General features: G+C 44.9%; 1 pseudogene; it reads right to left on the bottom strand.

The window, feature by feature from the left end:
* Positions 1-758: 758 nt before the first annotated feature.
* On the bottom strand, positions 759-1760 carry LOC142803191 (uncharacterized; annotated as a pseudogene).
* Between the last annotated feature and the right edge of the window lie 12363 nt (positions 1761-14123).

The following is a 14123-nucleotide window of genomic DNA, read 5'->3' as shown; positions in this document are numbered from 1 at the left end:
GTGGAACACAAGCACTGCTGAGAAGCACTTGTCATGAGTGGCCAGCAGCCTCCCCCGGCTTACACTGCACCTGCAGCCGTCTCCGCCGCGCTGGTGCCACGCTAGCAGCAGCGCCTCCGATCGCCGCGCTAAATCACGACCTAGCGGAGCTCTCGCGCACCACTGCCCGCTCGGTGAGGGAAACACGGCTCGCTTTTAAGTATTCATACCTCCCCACACCGTGCACCTCCCCATTCGAGCCGCCCTACCTTCGCTGCACATTGAGCGAGAAGAGCAGTCTGTGAACGAGAGTTTTTGGTTGAAAAACAAGTCTTACAGGTAAGCCGACTTGCATGTTATTTCAAACTACCCATTACTTTCACGTGAGGTATACGCCTGTGTCGCAAGGCTATTTTTTATTTCGATGGACGCTATGAGCGAGACCGATGGATGGATGGATGGATGGATGGATGGATGGATGGATGGATGGATGGATGGATGGATGGATGGATGGATGGATGGATGGATGGATGGATGGATGGATGGATGGATGGATGGATGGATGGATGGATGGATGGATGGATGGATGGATGGATGGATGGATGGATGGATGGATGGATGGATGGATGGATGGATGGATGGATGGATATGGCTGTACCCTTTAGATCGGGCGGTGGCTAGTGCCACCAAGCCGTAATACTTAATGAACCAAAAACTAGATTTTTTTTCTTTAAACATTGAGTTTGAGGATTCGTACTTTGCAGTGAAGAGTTTAATTTTCACTCGGGCCTTGACTTTAGCCCCCAATCAGATAACCTCCTTCTAGTTAAGTCTACCCGCTTAAAGTCTATTTTGCCCTCGCGGCCCCTAAACCCCAGTGCTTTGAAAAACTCTGCGCCATCATCCTGAACTATAGGGTGAAACCCTTTACAGAACATTATCAAGTGTTCGGCAGTTTCTCCTTCCTATCCACACGCACTGCATACTGTGTCTACCCCTTCGTATTTGGCCCGATATGTCTTGGTTCGCAGTACTCCCGTCCTGGCTTCAAACAGTAGAGAACTACCCCGAGTATTATCATAGATCCTTTCCTCGGCAATTTCCTGATTAAAAGTTCGATAGATCTCTAGTGCGGACTTCTTAATCATGCCCATTATCCACATGTCAGTCTCCGTTTCCTTCACTTTCTTCTTAACCAATTATTCTTTTTGGTTTCGCCACCTGCTGTTTTCTGATTATTTACCAGTCAAATTTCTCGTTAATTTCCTCCATTTTATATCGACATTCTTCCTGTACAAGTAGCTGAATACCCTCCTAGCCCAACGCTCTTCCCCCATTTCTCTCAATCGCTTCTCAAATTTTATGTTGCTGCTTGGTTTCTTGCCCTCAAATGATGTCCATTCCATATCACCTTGTACTCCCTGACTTGGTGTATTCCCGTGAGCTCCTAAGGCAAGCATACCTATTCCACGTTGCTTAATTTCTAATCTCGCTTGAACTTCTGATGTCATGCACAAAACCGCATTGCCGAACATTACACCAGGAACCATGACCCCTTTCCATATTTCTCTCACAACATCATACCTATTGTAATTCCACAGTGCTCTATTTTTCATCACTGCTGTATTCCTGTTACCTTTAGTCGTCACATATATTTCGTGTTCCCTCAGGTACTCGGTCCCATTGCTTATCCATACGCCCAGATATTTGTATTTATCTGTTATCTCTAGCGTGACCTCCTGTATTCTAAGCTCACTACCTTGGTTGTCATAAAAAATCATGACTGCTGATTTTTCCTTACTGAATCTAAAATCAAACCTATCTCCCCCATTACCACAGATGTCCATAAATCTCTGCAAATCTTCCTTGTTGTTGGCCATTAGCACTATATCATCTGCCTTACATTAATGCTGGTAGTGCCTGATCAATAAGTTTTCCTTGTTTGACTAAAGAGAGGTTGAAGCCCAGTCCACTTGCCTCTAATTTGGCCTTTAATCCTTGTAGGTACATCATGAATAATAAGGGTGACAGGGGACACCCCTGCCTAAGCCCCCGTTTTACCTCTGCAGGCTTGGATACCTGTTTTTCCCACTTTATAACTATCTTGTTAACTTTATAGATACCCTTTAAAAGATTAGTGACTACATGTTCCACGCCTAGTGTGTCCAGTATTCCCACAATTCCTCTTGAACCACGCTATCGTACGCTCCCTTGATATCCAAAAATGCTAGCCACAGGGGCCTGTGTTCCTTTTCTGCTATTTCGATGCACTGCGCCAGTGAGAACAGATTGTCTTCCAACTTCCTGTGTTTTCGAATCCCATGCTACAGTTCCCCCAGCACCCCCTCATCCTCTATCCATGCCTGCAGTCTTTCCTTTATAATCTGCATCGCCAGCCTGTAGACCACTGATGTCACTGTTATAGGACGGTAGTTGTTTATGTCACCTTTGTCCCTCTTTCCTTTATAGATCATGCTCATCCTGCTAAGTTTCCATCCATCAGGGACTTCCCCATCGATTATTGTTCTGCCCACTGCCTCTCTCAAAGTTTGTTTAGACTTCGGACCCAATGTCTTTATCAGCATAATTGGAATGCCATCTGCGCTTGTTGATGTACTACTTGGAACCCTCTTCTCAGCCCTTTCCTACTCTTGTTGTGAAAATGGAGCCATTGCTACACTTGATCCATCCTTGTCTATTGTGGTGCATAAGGCACTTCTTTGTTGAAATTTTTCTGTCACCCTTGTTCTTATATATTCAATAGCTTCGTCCCCTTCTAGCCTAGCACATTGGGCTGTAGTTATAAAACTCTGCTCTAGGCTCGTCTTATTTCTTAGGGAGTTTAGATGTTTCGAAAATTTCGCAACTGCCTTTCTATCTTTTTATGTACTTCTGCCAGCCACTGAGCTCCCTTTCTTCTAATCTTTTCATTGATCAGAAGGGATGCATCACTTCTACAGCTTAGAAAGGTTTCCCATTTTCTTTCAACATCATCTGTCGGTTCACCCCGCTGCTTAGCATGTCTGTGTTCCCTAGAGGCTTCCTGACGTTTTGCTATGACTCTCTTAACTTCCTGATTCCACCAACTTTTCGGTTTGTGTCTTCTTTTCCGGGGTGACTTGTCACGCGTCTTAGCAAGCTCTAGCTCAAGGAGTCTAACTAGATTCGTGTATGTCCACACTGTCTTATTACCCTCCGTGTTTACTTTCTCAATTTGTTTAGTGGCTATTTCAATTCGCCTTTATGAATAAAAATTTTCCTGTAGTTGCTCATCTTGTCTCTTTCCCACTTTCAATGCTCTTCCAAACTTAGCTTGATACGTTTGTGATCACTACCCAGACTTCTCGAGCCACCTTCATCTATGTGCATTCTCCTGAGCTTATCATACATCCTATGTGACATCAGTGCATAATCTATCGTCGACTGCAGCCTTCCTAACTCCCATGTTATTTGCCCTTCACACTTCTCGGTACTGTTGCAAATGATCAAATCAAGCCTTTCACACATATCCATGATCATTTTGCCTGTCGGGTCGGTATACCCATCTATATCTTATATGTGCGCATTCATGTCTCCGAGTATAATTATATCGCACACTCTTCCAAACTCCTGAATGTCCTTTGATATACACTCTACCATTGCCTGGTTTTCCTGACTGGCCTTTGCTCCCGTCCACAAGTACATGAAACCAAGGAGTGTCATTTGCACTGCCACTTTCCCTTTTAACCATAAATGTTCCTTGCACTGCTGCTTGATCCTTTGCCAGTCTGTACTTTTATGAATGAATGCCCCAATACCACCCCCCTTTCTGCTGCCTTCTGTTGTATTACAATATTCCCACGCGTAGTCCGGATTGTTCGGAGGTCGTTCCATGTCCCTGAGATGTGTTTCTACAAAACCGTATACCATCGGCCTCTCTTCCCTTAGCTGTTCTTCTGTCTCTTCCCACTTCAGCCTGTTCCTACCACCCTGCATGTTAATATACCCTATGTCTGAATTGGCTTGGCGCTCGTGGCTACATCTATTTATGCACCGGACTCTACCTATCTTAAATATTGGCGCCACTTTGGAATCGTATCTGTCCATGCCACCTGTCGAAGAGTCTCCCTGGTTGTTTTCCTCGTTACTAGCTACCCTGCACCCCGAAGGGCTCGCTTGCCCCCCGAAAAAAGCTACTGCGCGTCCTGCAAATCGCCAACCCACCTCATGACCTAGCTGCCCATCGAAGGGAATTCTGTCTCGTTGAAAACCACCCCACCTATGCTCCTCTCTGTTTATTTCCACCACCTCAAAGCCTTTCTCTCGACTCATCCCCCATATCTCTTGGTTTGCGTTGACAACTGCTCTTTGCAGGTTGCTATCACGCACCGGTACCTCAAGTATCGTGCATATTACTACCTGTACCTTAGGAGAAGTGGCGCGCATGTCATCGATGACTTTCGCCAGTGTGGTTGCTAGTCCTGCTGTATCTTCATTTAAGACATCGTTTAAACCACCTGAAATTATCACGAGGTTTCGTCTATCAGCTGTAGTTTTGAGTTTTGCGCTCGCTTGCCTCATGACTGCTTCAAGCTTGCGTCCTGGGAACGCCCCTACTGCAACCCTCTTGTCACCTCTTACCCTCTCTTTGATGGTTTCTGTGCATCGATTTAAATTCGAGTCCCCAGCGATTATCACATGCTGTGACTTTTCAGCTGGAGCGTCCTGCACCTGGCGGCTACTTGCACCTGTGACGCCGGCTGCTTTGTCCCCTCCCAGCCCCACCACTGCCTCGCTGAAGCTGGGCCTTGCGACAATTGAACCAGCTGAACCTGTTTTTTCCAAACTTGCTTGCTCTTCCTTCTCCACCGTTCTGGTTGCCGGTTCCCTACTGTTCTCTCCGTAGGCCACTTCTTTGTTCAGCTTCGCTAGTGCTTTCTCACGCGGACTTCAGTCTTTCTCCCATTGCCCTCGTTTTCTCTTGCTCTGTCGCACACGCAGTCTCGAGCTCGACGATTCTCATCAGCAGTTCACTCTGGACAATCATCATTTTCTCCATTTTTTTCTCGACCTCACATTGCCTACACTTCGCGTCAGCCTCTTCTCCATCCGCTTCAACGCTTGGGTCCACTTTCAAACCCACTCCACATCCTGAACAATTTGCAGTCTTTTTAACCATGTCTTTCTGACACCAATTGTCCCTATACTCGATAATTACTAAACTCGAGCCCTGCACTACGAAAAAAGAAAGTCTATGCTCTACTACAAAAAATTGCGTGTTCAATGTACGCGCACCTCCCCCACGGGGTGGCAAAAGAAAAAAAACAAAAAATTTAAACACACACACCCGCGCTAACTAATAAATACCTGGTGACTGGCCCCCGAAAAAGCCGTACCATAAAATAAGTGCTACGAAGATTTTAACCGCTGCCTTATAATTATAAAGACAAGCTCAAAACATGCAAAAACACTTATCTGTGCAGTAGATCCGGAGCGCTCAAAAAAACGACGCTTGGGCGAAGGCTGCCACCTCGCGGTACGTTAAGGCAGTGACAAAATCACACTTGTATTGAAAAAATGCCAAATGTGGCTGGCGTGCAGCAATATTCGCAGCTTCCACGACCTATTGGTGGCGTGACTATACATTCAACATGGCTGTCGTTGAGATGATCGCCCCGAAAAGACGACAGTGGAAAGTACACTTTTGGCGAAGCATGCAATTTTTTGCGCTTCGGTGGCCATTCGATATATGTTTATGAGAAAGTAGGGGAGCACTAGCATGCTATATTAAGTAAATAAATGCCGGTTAGCATATTCGGAAGGCAAATATGCGCAAAATTGTATCGTATCGAGCAGACGAACTAAGCGCGAGAATTGCAAACCTGCAAGTTGCTGTACTCGTGCAAAAAATGGGTGCTGCATACATTCACGGGCCTGGGTTATTTGCCTGCTAAATTTAACTCTCTTAACGCCTGATGGCTTTTCGGGGCTCTATTTTGAACGAGATGCTTAATTTTCCTCCCGGTGTATATAGGCTGTGAGGGTCGAGGCTCATGGTGAAATCAATCGGCTTTTTCTTTCTACTTTCCTCTTAACTTGAGAAACTCGAAGGGTTACGGTAATATCGAGACCATTCACAACGCTGAAAAACGATCACTAACTCGTGAAAACAAGGAGCAGCGTCTGCTGTTTGAAGCGGGTTCAAAACTTCAATCATCTAAACAAAGCTTCCAGACGCCACCACTCAGTGACGCCACGGTACCTGGAAAGACGATATTTATAGCGCGAAAACAAAACGACGACACAGAGACAAGAAGGACACGAACGACTCTGTGTCGTCGTTTTGTTCTCGCGCTTTAACTATCGTCATGCCATACCAACTAGCCCAAGCTGCCACACTCCTAAGGTACCTGGAAATTGCGAATAGGCGTTGCAGGTGCTAATCGTCGTGGCCATGTAATGATGAATTGCTTTACCCCTCAAAGAGGGCGACCCTACCCCGCTGACTAAGAGCACTCTTAGAGGAAAATGTGTCATACATAAGGCGCATTTGTACAGCAATTATAATATGTGGCCGTTGCCCAGTGGATGGCGTGCTCGGCACTTGTGGTGGAGGATTGAGAGGCCGTCCGCTGGATGCCCATTGTAGATTTTTTTTTTTTGACAAGCGAATGCGTACATTTTTTCCGACGTCTTTCCGTAACGCAAATACGTCGCTGAAATCTTAGTAGACCCCTGCATACAACAGCTTCATTTTGAAATTCGGCAGAAATCACATGAACTGTGATCGGTTTTATATATGCGAATATGTCAGCGAGTGCTTGTCTATACCACATACCTTATTTTCTTTCGGACGTGCGTTACAGGGTACATCGATGTTTGTTTGTTTTTTTGCTTTTTTGTAAATAGAGTAGTAGTGGTCGACTACACTGGTGTTTAAAATTAAATTTATGACCTGGCGCAAAGTGAGCTCTCACGTTATGGCACGGACATAAATTTCATGGAAACGAAGTGCGCGCTATGTTGCGATGATGTGAACATCATTTGTTGACACATTCATTCCTTGCTGAGCGATGCTTGATTAAAGCTTGCTGAATCATATGAGAGCGTATTAGTATTAACAAGACTTGACACTGAAGCCACATTGTCACAGAATGTCGCAGTACCAGCTGGTCCTTCAAGACACCATTCTGTCACAATTGATGTTAACCGGACGTGACGTGCGTCTGTATAGTATAAGTACATATGTATTGTTAATCTCCTTGTTATATACTTGATTGTGACGTGATTATAACCATAATCACCTTGCACCGACTTGAGTTATGCACAGTACCTTTTCGAAAGCAGAATCAAGGCCTTGCCAGGTTCTGTGGTAGAAGACATCACTGCCACACGAAATGCTTGGGCTCGATTCCTACTGGCATCCCGATTTTTTATTCTTTGCAGTCCTCGGATCAACGATGCCGATGGCGGGTCTTTTAAAGGTTCTCGCGTTTAAATTACTCACGTCGTTGTCCCTGCTCCTAGCTAGATACAAACTTTAAGGCGCCTACCCACACACCGTACAACCCGTGGCATACCGGTATGTGACACACATGGCTGAAAGGAATTTTCACGACGAACACAGAAGATTATTTTCACGTTATTTATGCGGGTATGAGAAACATAATCTTATACACCCGTGCCCCCTATGCTGATTTCGGGATAGACTAAAGTGATGCGGCAACTACAAGAGTACCAGACATAGCTGACCAGATAAGTACATAAGTGAATAGAAATGCTCAAAATACCTTTGGTTCCTCAAGGATTGCTTCGCATTTAAAAACTGAATTTCTTGTGAGCTACTTTAGTTATTAAAAATTTATTGATAGATAAAATGTTTACTGTTGAGGAAGCCACCATCAACATAATTGTATTCACGTGGAAAGTTGGGAAGTAACCCTTAAAAATTGCCGCGTGTCAAGCATGACAAACATGTATGTGTTGTCCCAGTGCATGCTGCTTAAAACTGACAATCCTTTGTTACGCTATTGAACAAGTGCTGTGTGTAGGAAAGATCACATGAAAGTGCGAGTGCGTCTGAGCCGCACGCACAGCTTAACAACATAGCATTATACGCAGTATACCATACCCACCTCTACAAACGCAGCGTGTTTTGCCAAGATGTTTGCACCTAATTAAATTAAGCAAACAAAAATAAGGATTCCACCTTGACGGCACCTTGTCATTCACTTGCGATGCCACACTGCTGAACTCATGCTGCACAAGTTCTGAACTTCTAGTGCACAGCTGTGAACCAGTTCCGATTGGTGCAGGTGAACTAAACTGACCCTTAATAGATGAAAGCTTGAAAATATGAAAAATCTGTTAACATAAGGTGTCAGAGCAAATGTTTCGACAAGCAGTATTGTCTCCTGCGAGGCTACGATGTCATTTGTTTTAACCCCTGGAAGCCAGAATCAATCTATACGACGTCATTTGTTTTAGCTCCTGAAAGCCAGAATCAATCTAAATTTGCCCACCATTGTACGACTCACGATCACTTCATAGTTGGCATGTTAATCGTCAGAAATTATTAATTGCATTACAAAACGAACACCCCCGCAGTGAGGGGCATTAACAGGCTTTCCGACATTTAGTTGTGCCTTGTGGCAGTTTACGAACAACACCCAGAACTGTTTTGTCTTAATTAACTGTGTTTAGCTCATGCAAGTTTACAAAAAGTTGCGCCAAAGCTCATAAGGCTGCACTCAATTGCTTTAGCTTTGCACACATATTCAATGGGCTCCTGCAATAATATATCATAAAGGTGATGAGCACTTGCTGCACAGCTTCCTCAAATACGTGAATGCTGTCGTGAAAAGCAAGATCGTGTTCATTGGATGTGGTACTATTTGTTTTTTTTTTTTTTTTTTCATATAGCAGAGAAACGTCCCGGATTCCTGGGAGCACATGTGCTTCTGTTTAAATTTAAGTTGTCATAACTATAGTGCCTTAATCTACTAAGTGAAATTCTGTGCACTACTGTCATGAAAAAAATCTAGGAAATCTCACAGGTACATGAAACAATGATCTTGACTTATCCACAGCCACCCTGCAAGATAGCATGTATTTCATGTCCTAACCTATAAAAGTAGAAGGGAGAAAACAACTTCAGCTTTCAAGCACAAGTATACTGGAAAAGTAAACACAAGAACAAGTGTGTAATAAATGTGACCTTTATTGATCCAGTATTTGGACAGATTCACATCATGTACCTCCAATTGATTTCAGGAGTGCTTGCTTGCAAGAGAGTGCTCAAGTTCTATCGATATGGCTACGCAAAAAAGAGATTGTGCTCAGAGCTGAGCAGAGAGTGTACTGTAAGAGCACCAACAAAGATGTGCAAACAAAAAAAAAATGTACGATGCATGCCTAAAGCTTATTTTCTTGGAATTGGGCCTTTTCGATCTGTAAGCGCACACCTCATAACTGTTTCTTTAGCATGCATGTTCGCTGCATACTCAGCAGGCCGGTCATTACCTGCGACGAGAAATTGTAGCTGTAGTAACTGTGTAACTTAACTGTAACAATAAATGTAGCAAGCCTGAAATATTTTTAGGCCCATCACCTAAATACATATTGCCTATGATATGGGCTCATGGCTTAGAATTAAAACTAGTGCCTACCCTGTCAACACGACGCGACATTGCACAATCGTGAAGTACTCAACGTAGCATTGCAAAGCGAGAAAAATTCAGAACTGCACGCATCCGCAATTGCTTACTTAACGAATTCAGCAAAACTATATTGCTCTGACTGCACGAGCTATCTATCGGCAATGTGCAAGTTTCCGTCCCGATTCCACATCATGCATTTACTTCAAGATAAACACTACGGGGCAAGCGCCGAATCTCAAGGCAGGATCAGATTCTTGTCCTGAAGCCACGCTATTAAACTGGAACGCCGCAACACAATGAGAGCGACGCTCATTCAGCGATCGCGATGTTCAGTTGTATGCATATGCTTGTTAGGTTTCCAGAGTTTTACACATTGGTTGAAAGCTTTCTATATGTATGAGTGACTTGTTTTGTTCGGACCTGACCGTATAGATTGGTTGTACCGGCTTGGACACTCGCAATAAACGGTGCAAACCTTACTTGATTGGCGTTGTTTTTGCCAGTCTAAGCCAGCTAGGTCACCTGGCCGTAGTTACAGACGCGAAGCGCGATTTAGCAAGGAAAAAAAAACACCAGAGGAACCGAGCAGTGCGAACCGGCCGCGAGCCTACCACCTGCAGGCTGCAGCAAAAAAATGCGTCTCTTTATTGATGATGATAGTACTACCAGCGCCATCTCGCCTCACGGTATTGCAGTTCAGTAATCCGCCCCTACGTATTGCATGTTATTTTGATACAACAGCCCAAAGGTACAGTTTCCGTTCTCTAAACTGGTAGGTGTTCTGTGACCTTAGCCACTAAGACCACCACAGTGGGGCCAGGTGACACCCATACATATATTGTGGACGTGGACGCACAAGAACACAAACACACCATAGTCATGGGAGTCCCTCTTGCATGCGTCTGAGCCTGAAGACGAATGCCGACTCATCCAGTGCACTGTGGAGGCCGCGGTATCCCAATAGATCCCCGCCGAACTCATCTGAAATAGTGCAACTGGCCTCTGTAGTGGTCCTTTCCATATTTTTTTCAATACGAATGCACTGCTTAATCAAGGCATGTCAGGCGTCTGTCGGTATCCGTGCACCGGCAGGCGTTATCGTTCCGCTCTAGCATAGCATTAGTGGCTGGCGCGCGCGCTTATCCTAGCTCCTGGCCACTGGAGCAGACCGTGCGGGCGGAGAGTGAGTGGAGAGGAGGAGCACGCTCCGGCGTGTGAGGGCGCTCGCATTGCGGGAACTCGGTCGAGCTCCCGCGTTATGGTGGCTAGAATTCTAGCCACCATACCCGCGTGTGTGCAGAGTGTGTAGGAGAGGACATATGGTATTTTAACATTAACTTGAGGGGGCACTGGCGCTGCGATCGTTCAGCGACGATGGGTATTGAAGGAGCCCTGCAACACTTTTTGAGAATGGTCAGAAAACGCTGCCGATCGGTAGTAGAAGCTTTTGACAACACGCGAGCCAGATATTATAGCACAGAACGCGGCCTGAAATTCTCAATAGATTATCAAAGTCATCTAAAAATTGTTCTCGCTCTTCTCACGACAAATCGCATTATGTACCCAAAAATCACACGCCAGAGTCCCATCTATCAGCCATTGGCTGATTTGAACATGGCGGCTCGCTCGTTATAGAGATCGCCGTGGGAGGCCGCTACTTCCTCACGCGTGCTTTGCCAAGGAAAGGATCTATGATAATACTCGGGGTAGTTCTCAACTGTTTGAGGCCAGGACGGGAGTACTGCGAACCAAGACATATCGGGCCAAATACGAAGGAGTAGACACAGTATGCAGTGCGTGTGGAGAAGAAGAAGAAACTGCTGGACACTTGATAATGTTCTGTAAAGGGCTTCACCCTATAGTTCAGGATGATGGTGCAGAGTTTTTCAAAGCACTGGGGTTTAGGGACCGGGAGGGCAAAATAGACTTTAAGCGGGTAGATTTAACTAGAAGGAGGTTATCTGATTGGCTGCTAAAGTCAAGGCACGAGTGAAAATTAAACCCTTCACTGCAAGAAACGAATCCTCAAACTCACTTTTTAAAGAAAAAAATAAATCTAGTTTTTGGTTCATTAAGTATTGTGGCTTGGTGGCGCTAGCCACCGCCCAATTTAAAGGGTACATCCATATCCATCCATCCATCCATCCATGCTGACATAAACAACTACCGTCCTATAACAGTGACATCAGTGGTCTACAAGCTGGCGATGCAGATTATAAAGGAAAGACTGCAGGCATGTGTAGAGGATTAGGGGGTGCTAGGGGAACTGCAGAATGGGTTTCGGAAACACATGAGGTTGGAAGACAATGTGTTCTCACTTACGCAGTGCATCGAAATAGCATAAAAGGAACACAGGCCCCTGTGGCCAGCATTTTTGGATATCAAGGGAGCGTACGATAGCGTGGTTCAAGAGGACTTGTGGGAAATACTGGACACACTAGGTGAAGAAGATGGAGTCACTAATCTTTTAAAGGATATCTATAAATGATATCTATAAAGGTAGCAAGGCAGTTATAAAAGTGGGAAAAACAGGTATCCAAGCCCGCAGAGATAAAACGCGGGCTTGGTCTGGGGTGTCCCCTGTCACCCTCGTTATTCATGATGTACCTACAAGGATTAAAGGCCAAATTAGAGGGAAGTGGACTGGGCTTCAACCTCTCTTTCGTCAGACAAGGAAAACTCATTGAACAGGCACTACCAGCATTGATGTACGCAGATGATACAGTGCTAATGGCCGACAACAAGGAAGGTTTGCAGAGATTAATGGACATCTGCGGTAATGAGGGAGATAGGTTAGATTTCAGATTCAGTAAGGAAAAATCAGCAGTCATGATTTTTTATGACAACGAAGGTAGTGAGCTTAGAATACAGGAGGTCACGCTAGAGATAACATATAAATACAAATATCTGGGTGTATGGATAATCAATGGGGACGAGTACCTAAGGGAACACGAAATATACGTGACGACTAAGGGTAACATGAATGCAGCGGTGATGGAAAATAGGGCACTGTGGAATTACAATTGGTATGATGTTGTGAGAGGAATATGGAAACGGGTTATGGTTCCTGGTGTAATGTTCGGCAATGCGGTTTTGTGCATGACATCAGAAGTTCAAGCGAGATTAGAAATTAAGCAACGTGGAATAGGTAGGCTTGCCTTAGGAGCTCACGGGAATACGCCAAGTCAGGGAGTACAAGGTGATATGGGATGGACATCATTTGAGGGCAAGGAAGCAAGCAGCAACATAAAATTGGAGAAGCGATTGAGAGAAATGGGGGAGGAGCGTTGGGCTAGGAGGGTATTCAGCTACTTGTACAGGAAGAATGTCGATATAAAATGGAGGAAGCGAACGAGAAATTTGACTGGTAAGTAATCAGAAAACAGCAGGGGGCCAAACCAAAAAGAATTATTGGTTAAGAAGAAGGTGAAGGAAGCTGAGACCGAAATGTGGAGAACTGGCATGGTTAAGAAATCCGCACTAGAGATCGATCGAACTTTTAGGCAGGAACTTGCCAAGGAAAGAATCTATCATAAAACTCGGGTAGTTCTGTACTGTTTGAGGTCAGGGCGGGAGTATTGCGAACCAAGACATATCGGGCCAAATACGAAGGGGTAGACACAGTATGCAGTGCGTGTGGATAGGAAGAAGAAACTGCCGAACACTTGATAATGTTCTGTAAAGGGCTTCACCCTATAGTTCAGGATGATGGCGCAGAGTTTTTCAAAGCACTGGGGTTTAGGGACAGGGAGGACAAAATAGAGTTTATGCAGGTAGAATTAACGCGAAGGAGGTTATCTGATTGGTAGCTAAAGCCAAGGTACGAGCCAAAATAAACCCTTCACTGCAAAGTACGAGTCCTCAACTTCACTATTTAAAGGAGAAAAATAAATCTAATTTTTGGTTCATTAAGTATTACGGCTTGGTGGCGTCAGCCACAACCCGATCTAAAGGGTACAGCCATATCAATCCATCCATCCATCCATCCATGCTGGGGTGCTTTGATGCCCGCGCGTTCCGCTGAAAAAAGCGGGGGCGCGCGCATCGAGGCACTCTAACGCGTGCGGGCGCGATCACACTGAAAAAGTTGTGAATTCGAAGTCATTGACAAAAAAGAAAAAGAAAGTACTTAAGGCCACGAAGCGCGCGTGATGGTTTTTTGTGGCCCTGCCATACATCCCTGCTTAGCTTCCAGAGCTTTCGTTGGGACGAGAGAAGAGAGAATGCAATTGCAGCTTGCGACAAGCCTTTGTAACGCCACTCACACTGGACAGATTCATAAAGTTATCGTGGCGTTGAATTCGTGAGGCAATATGCTCTTCTAGTGAATTCATTGCATGTTTACTTGAAAAAAAGTTTCAAGGACCCTTTAAGGGTATGACATAGATTAGCCTGGTCTTAGTGCTTGCGGGCGGCGAACACACCTGTGACTTCGTTCATTTCTGTGTTTTGGTTTTGTTCCGAAGAGAGAGAGATGTTAAACATTTATTGGCAATAAATAATTAA

This window comes from Rhipicephalus microplus, chromosome 3 (assembly GCF_043290135.1).
Source record: "Rhipicephalus microplus isolate Deutch F79 chromosome 3, USDA_Rmic, whole genome shotgun sequence".
Classification (NCBI taxonomy): domain Eukaryota; kingdom Metazoa; phylum Arthropoda; class Arachnida; order Ixodida; family Ixodidae; genus Rhipicephalus; species Rhipicephalus microplus.
Note: the sequence above shows the minus strand (reverse complement) of the source record. Positions and strands in the feature narration are given on the sequence as shown.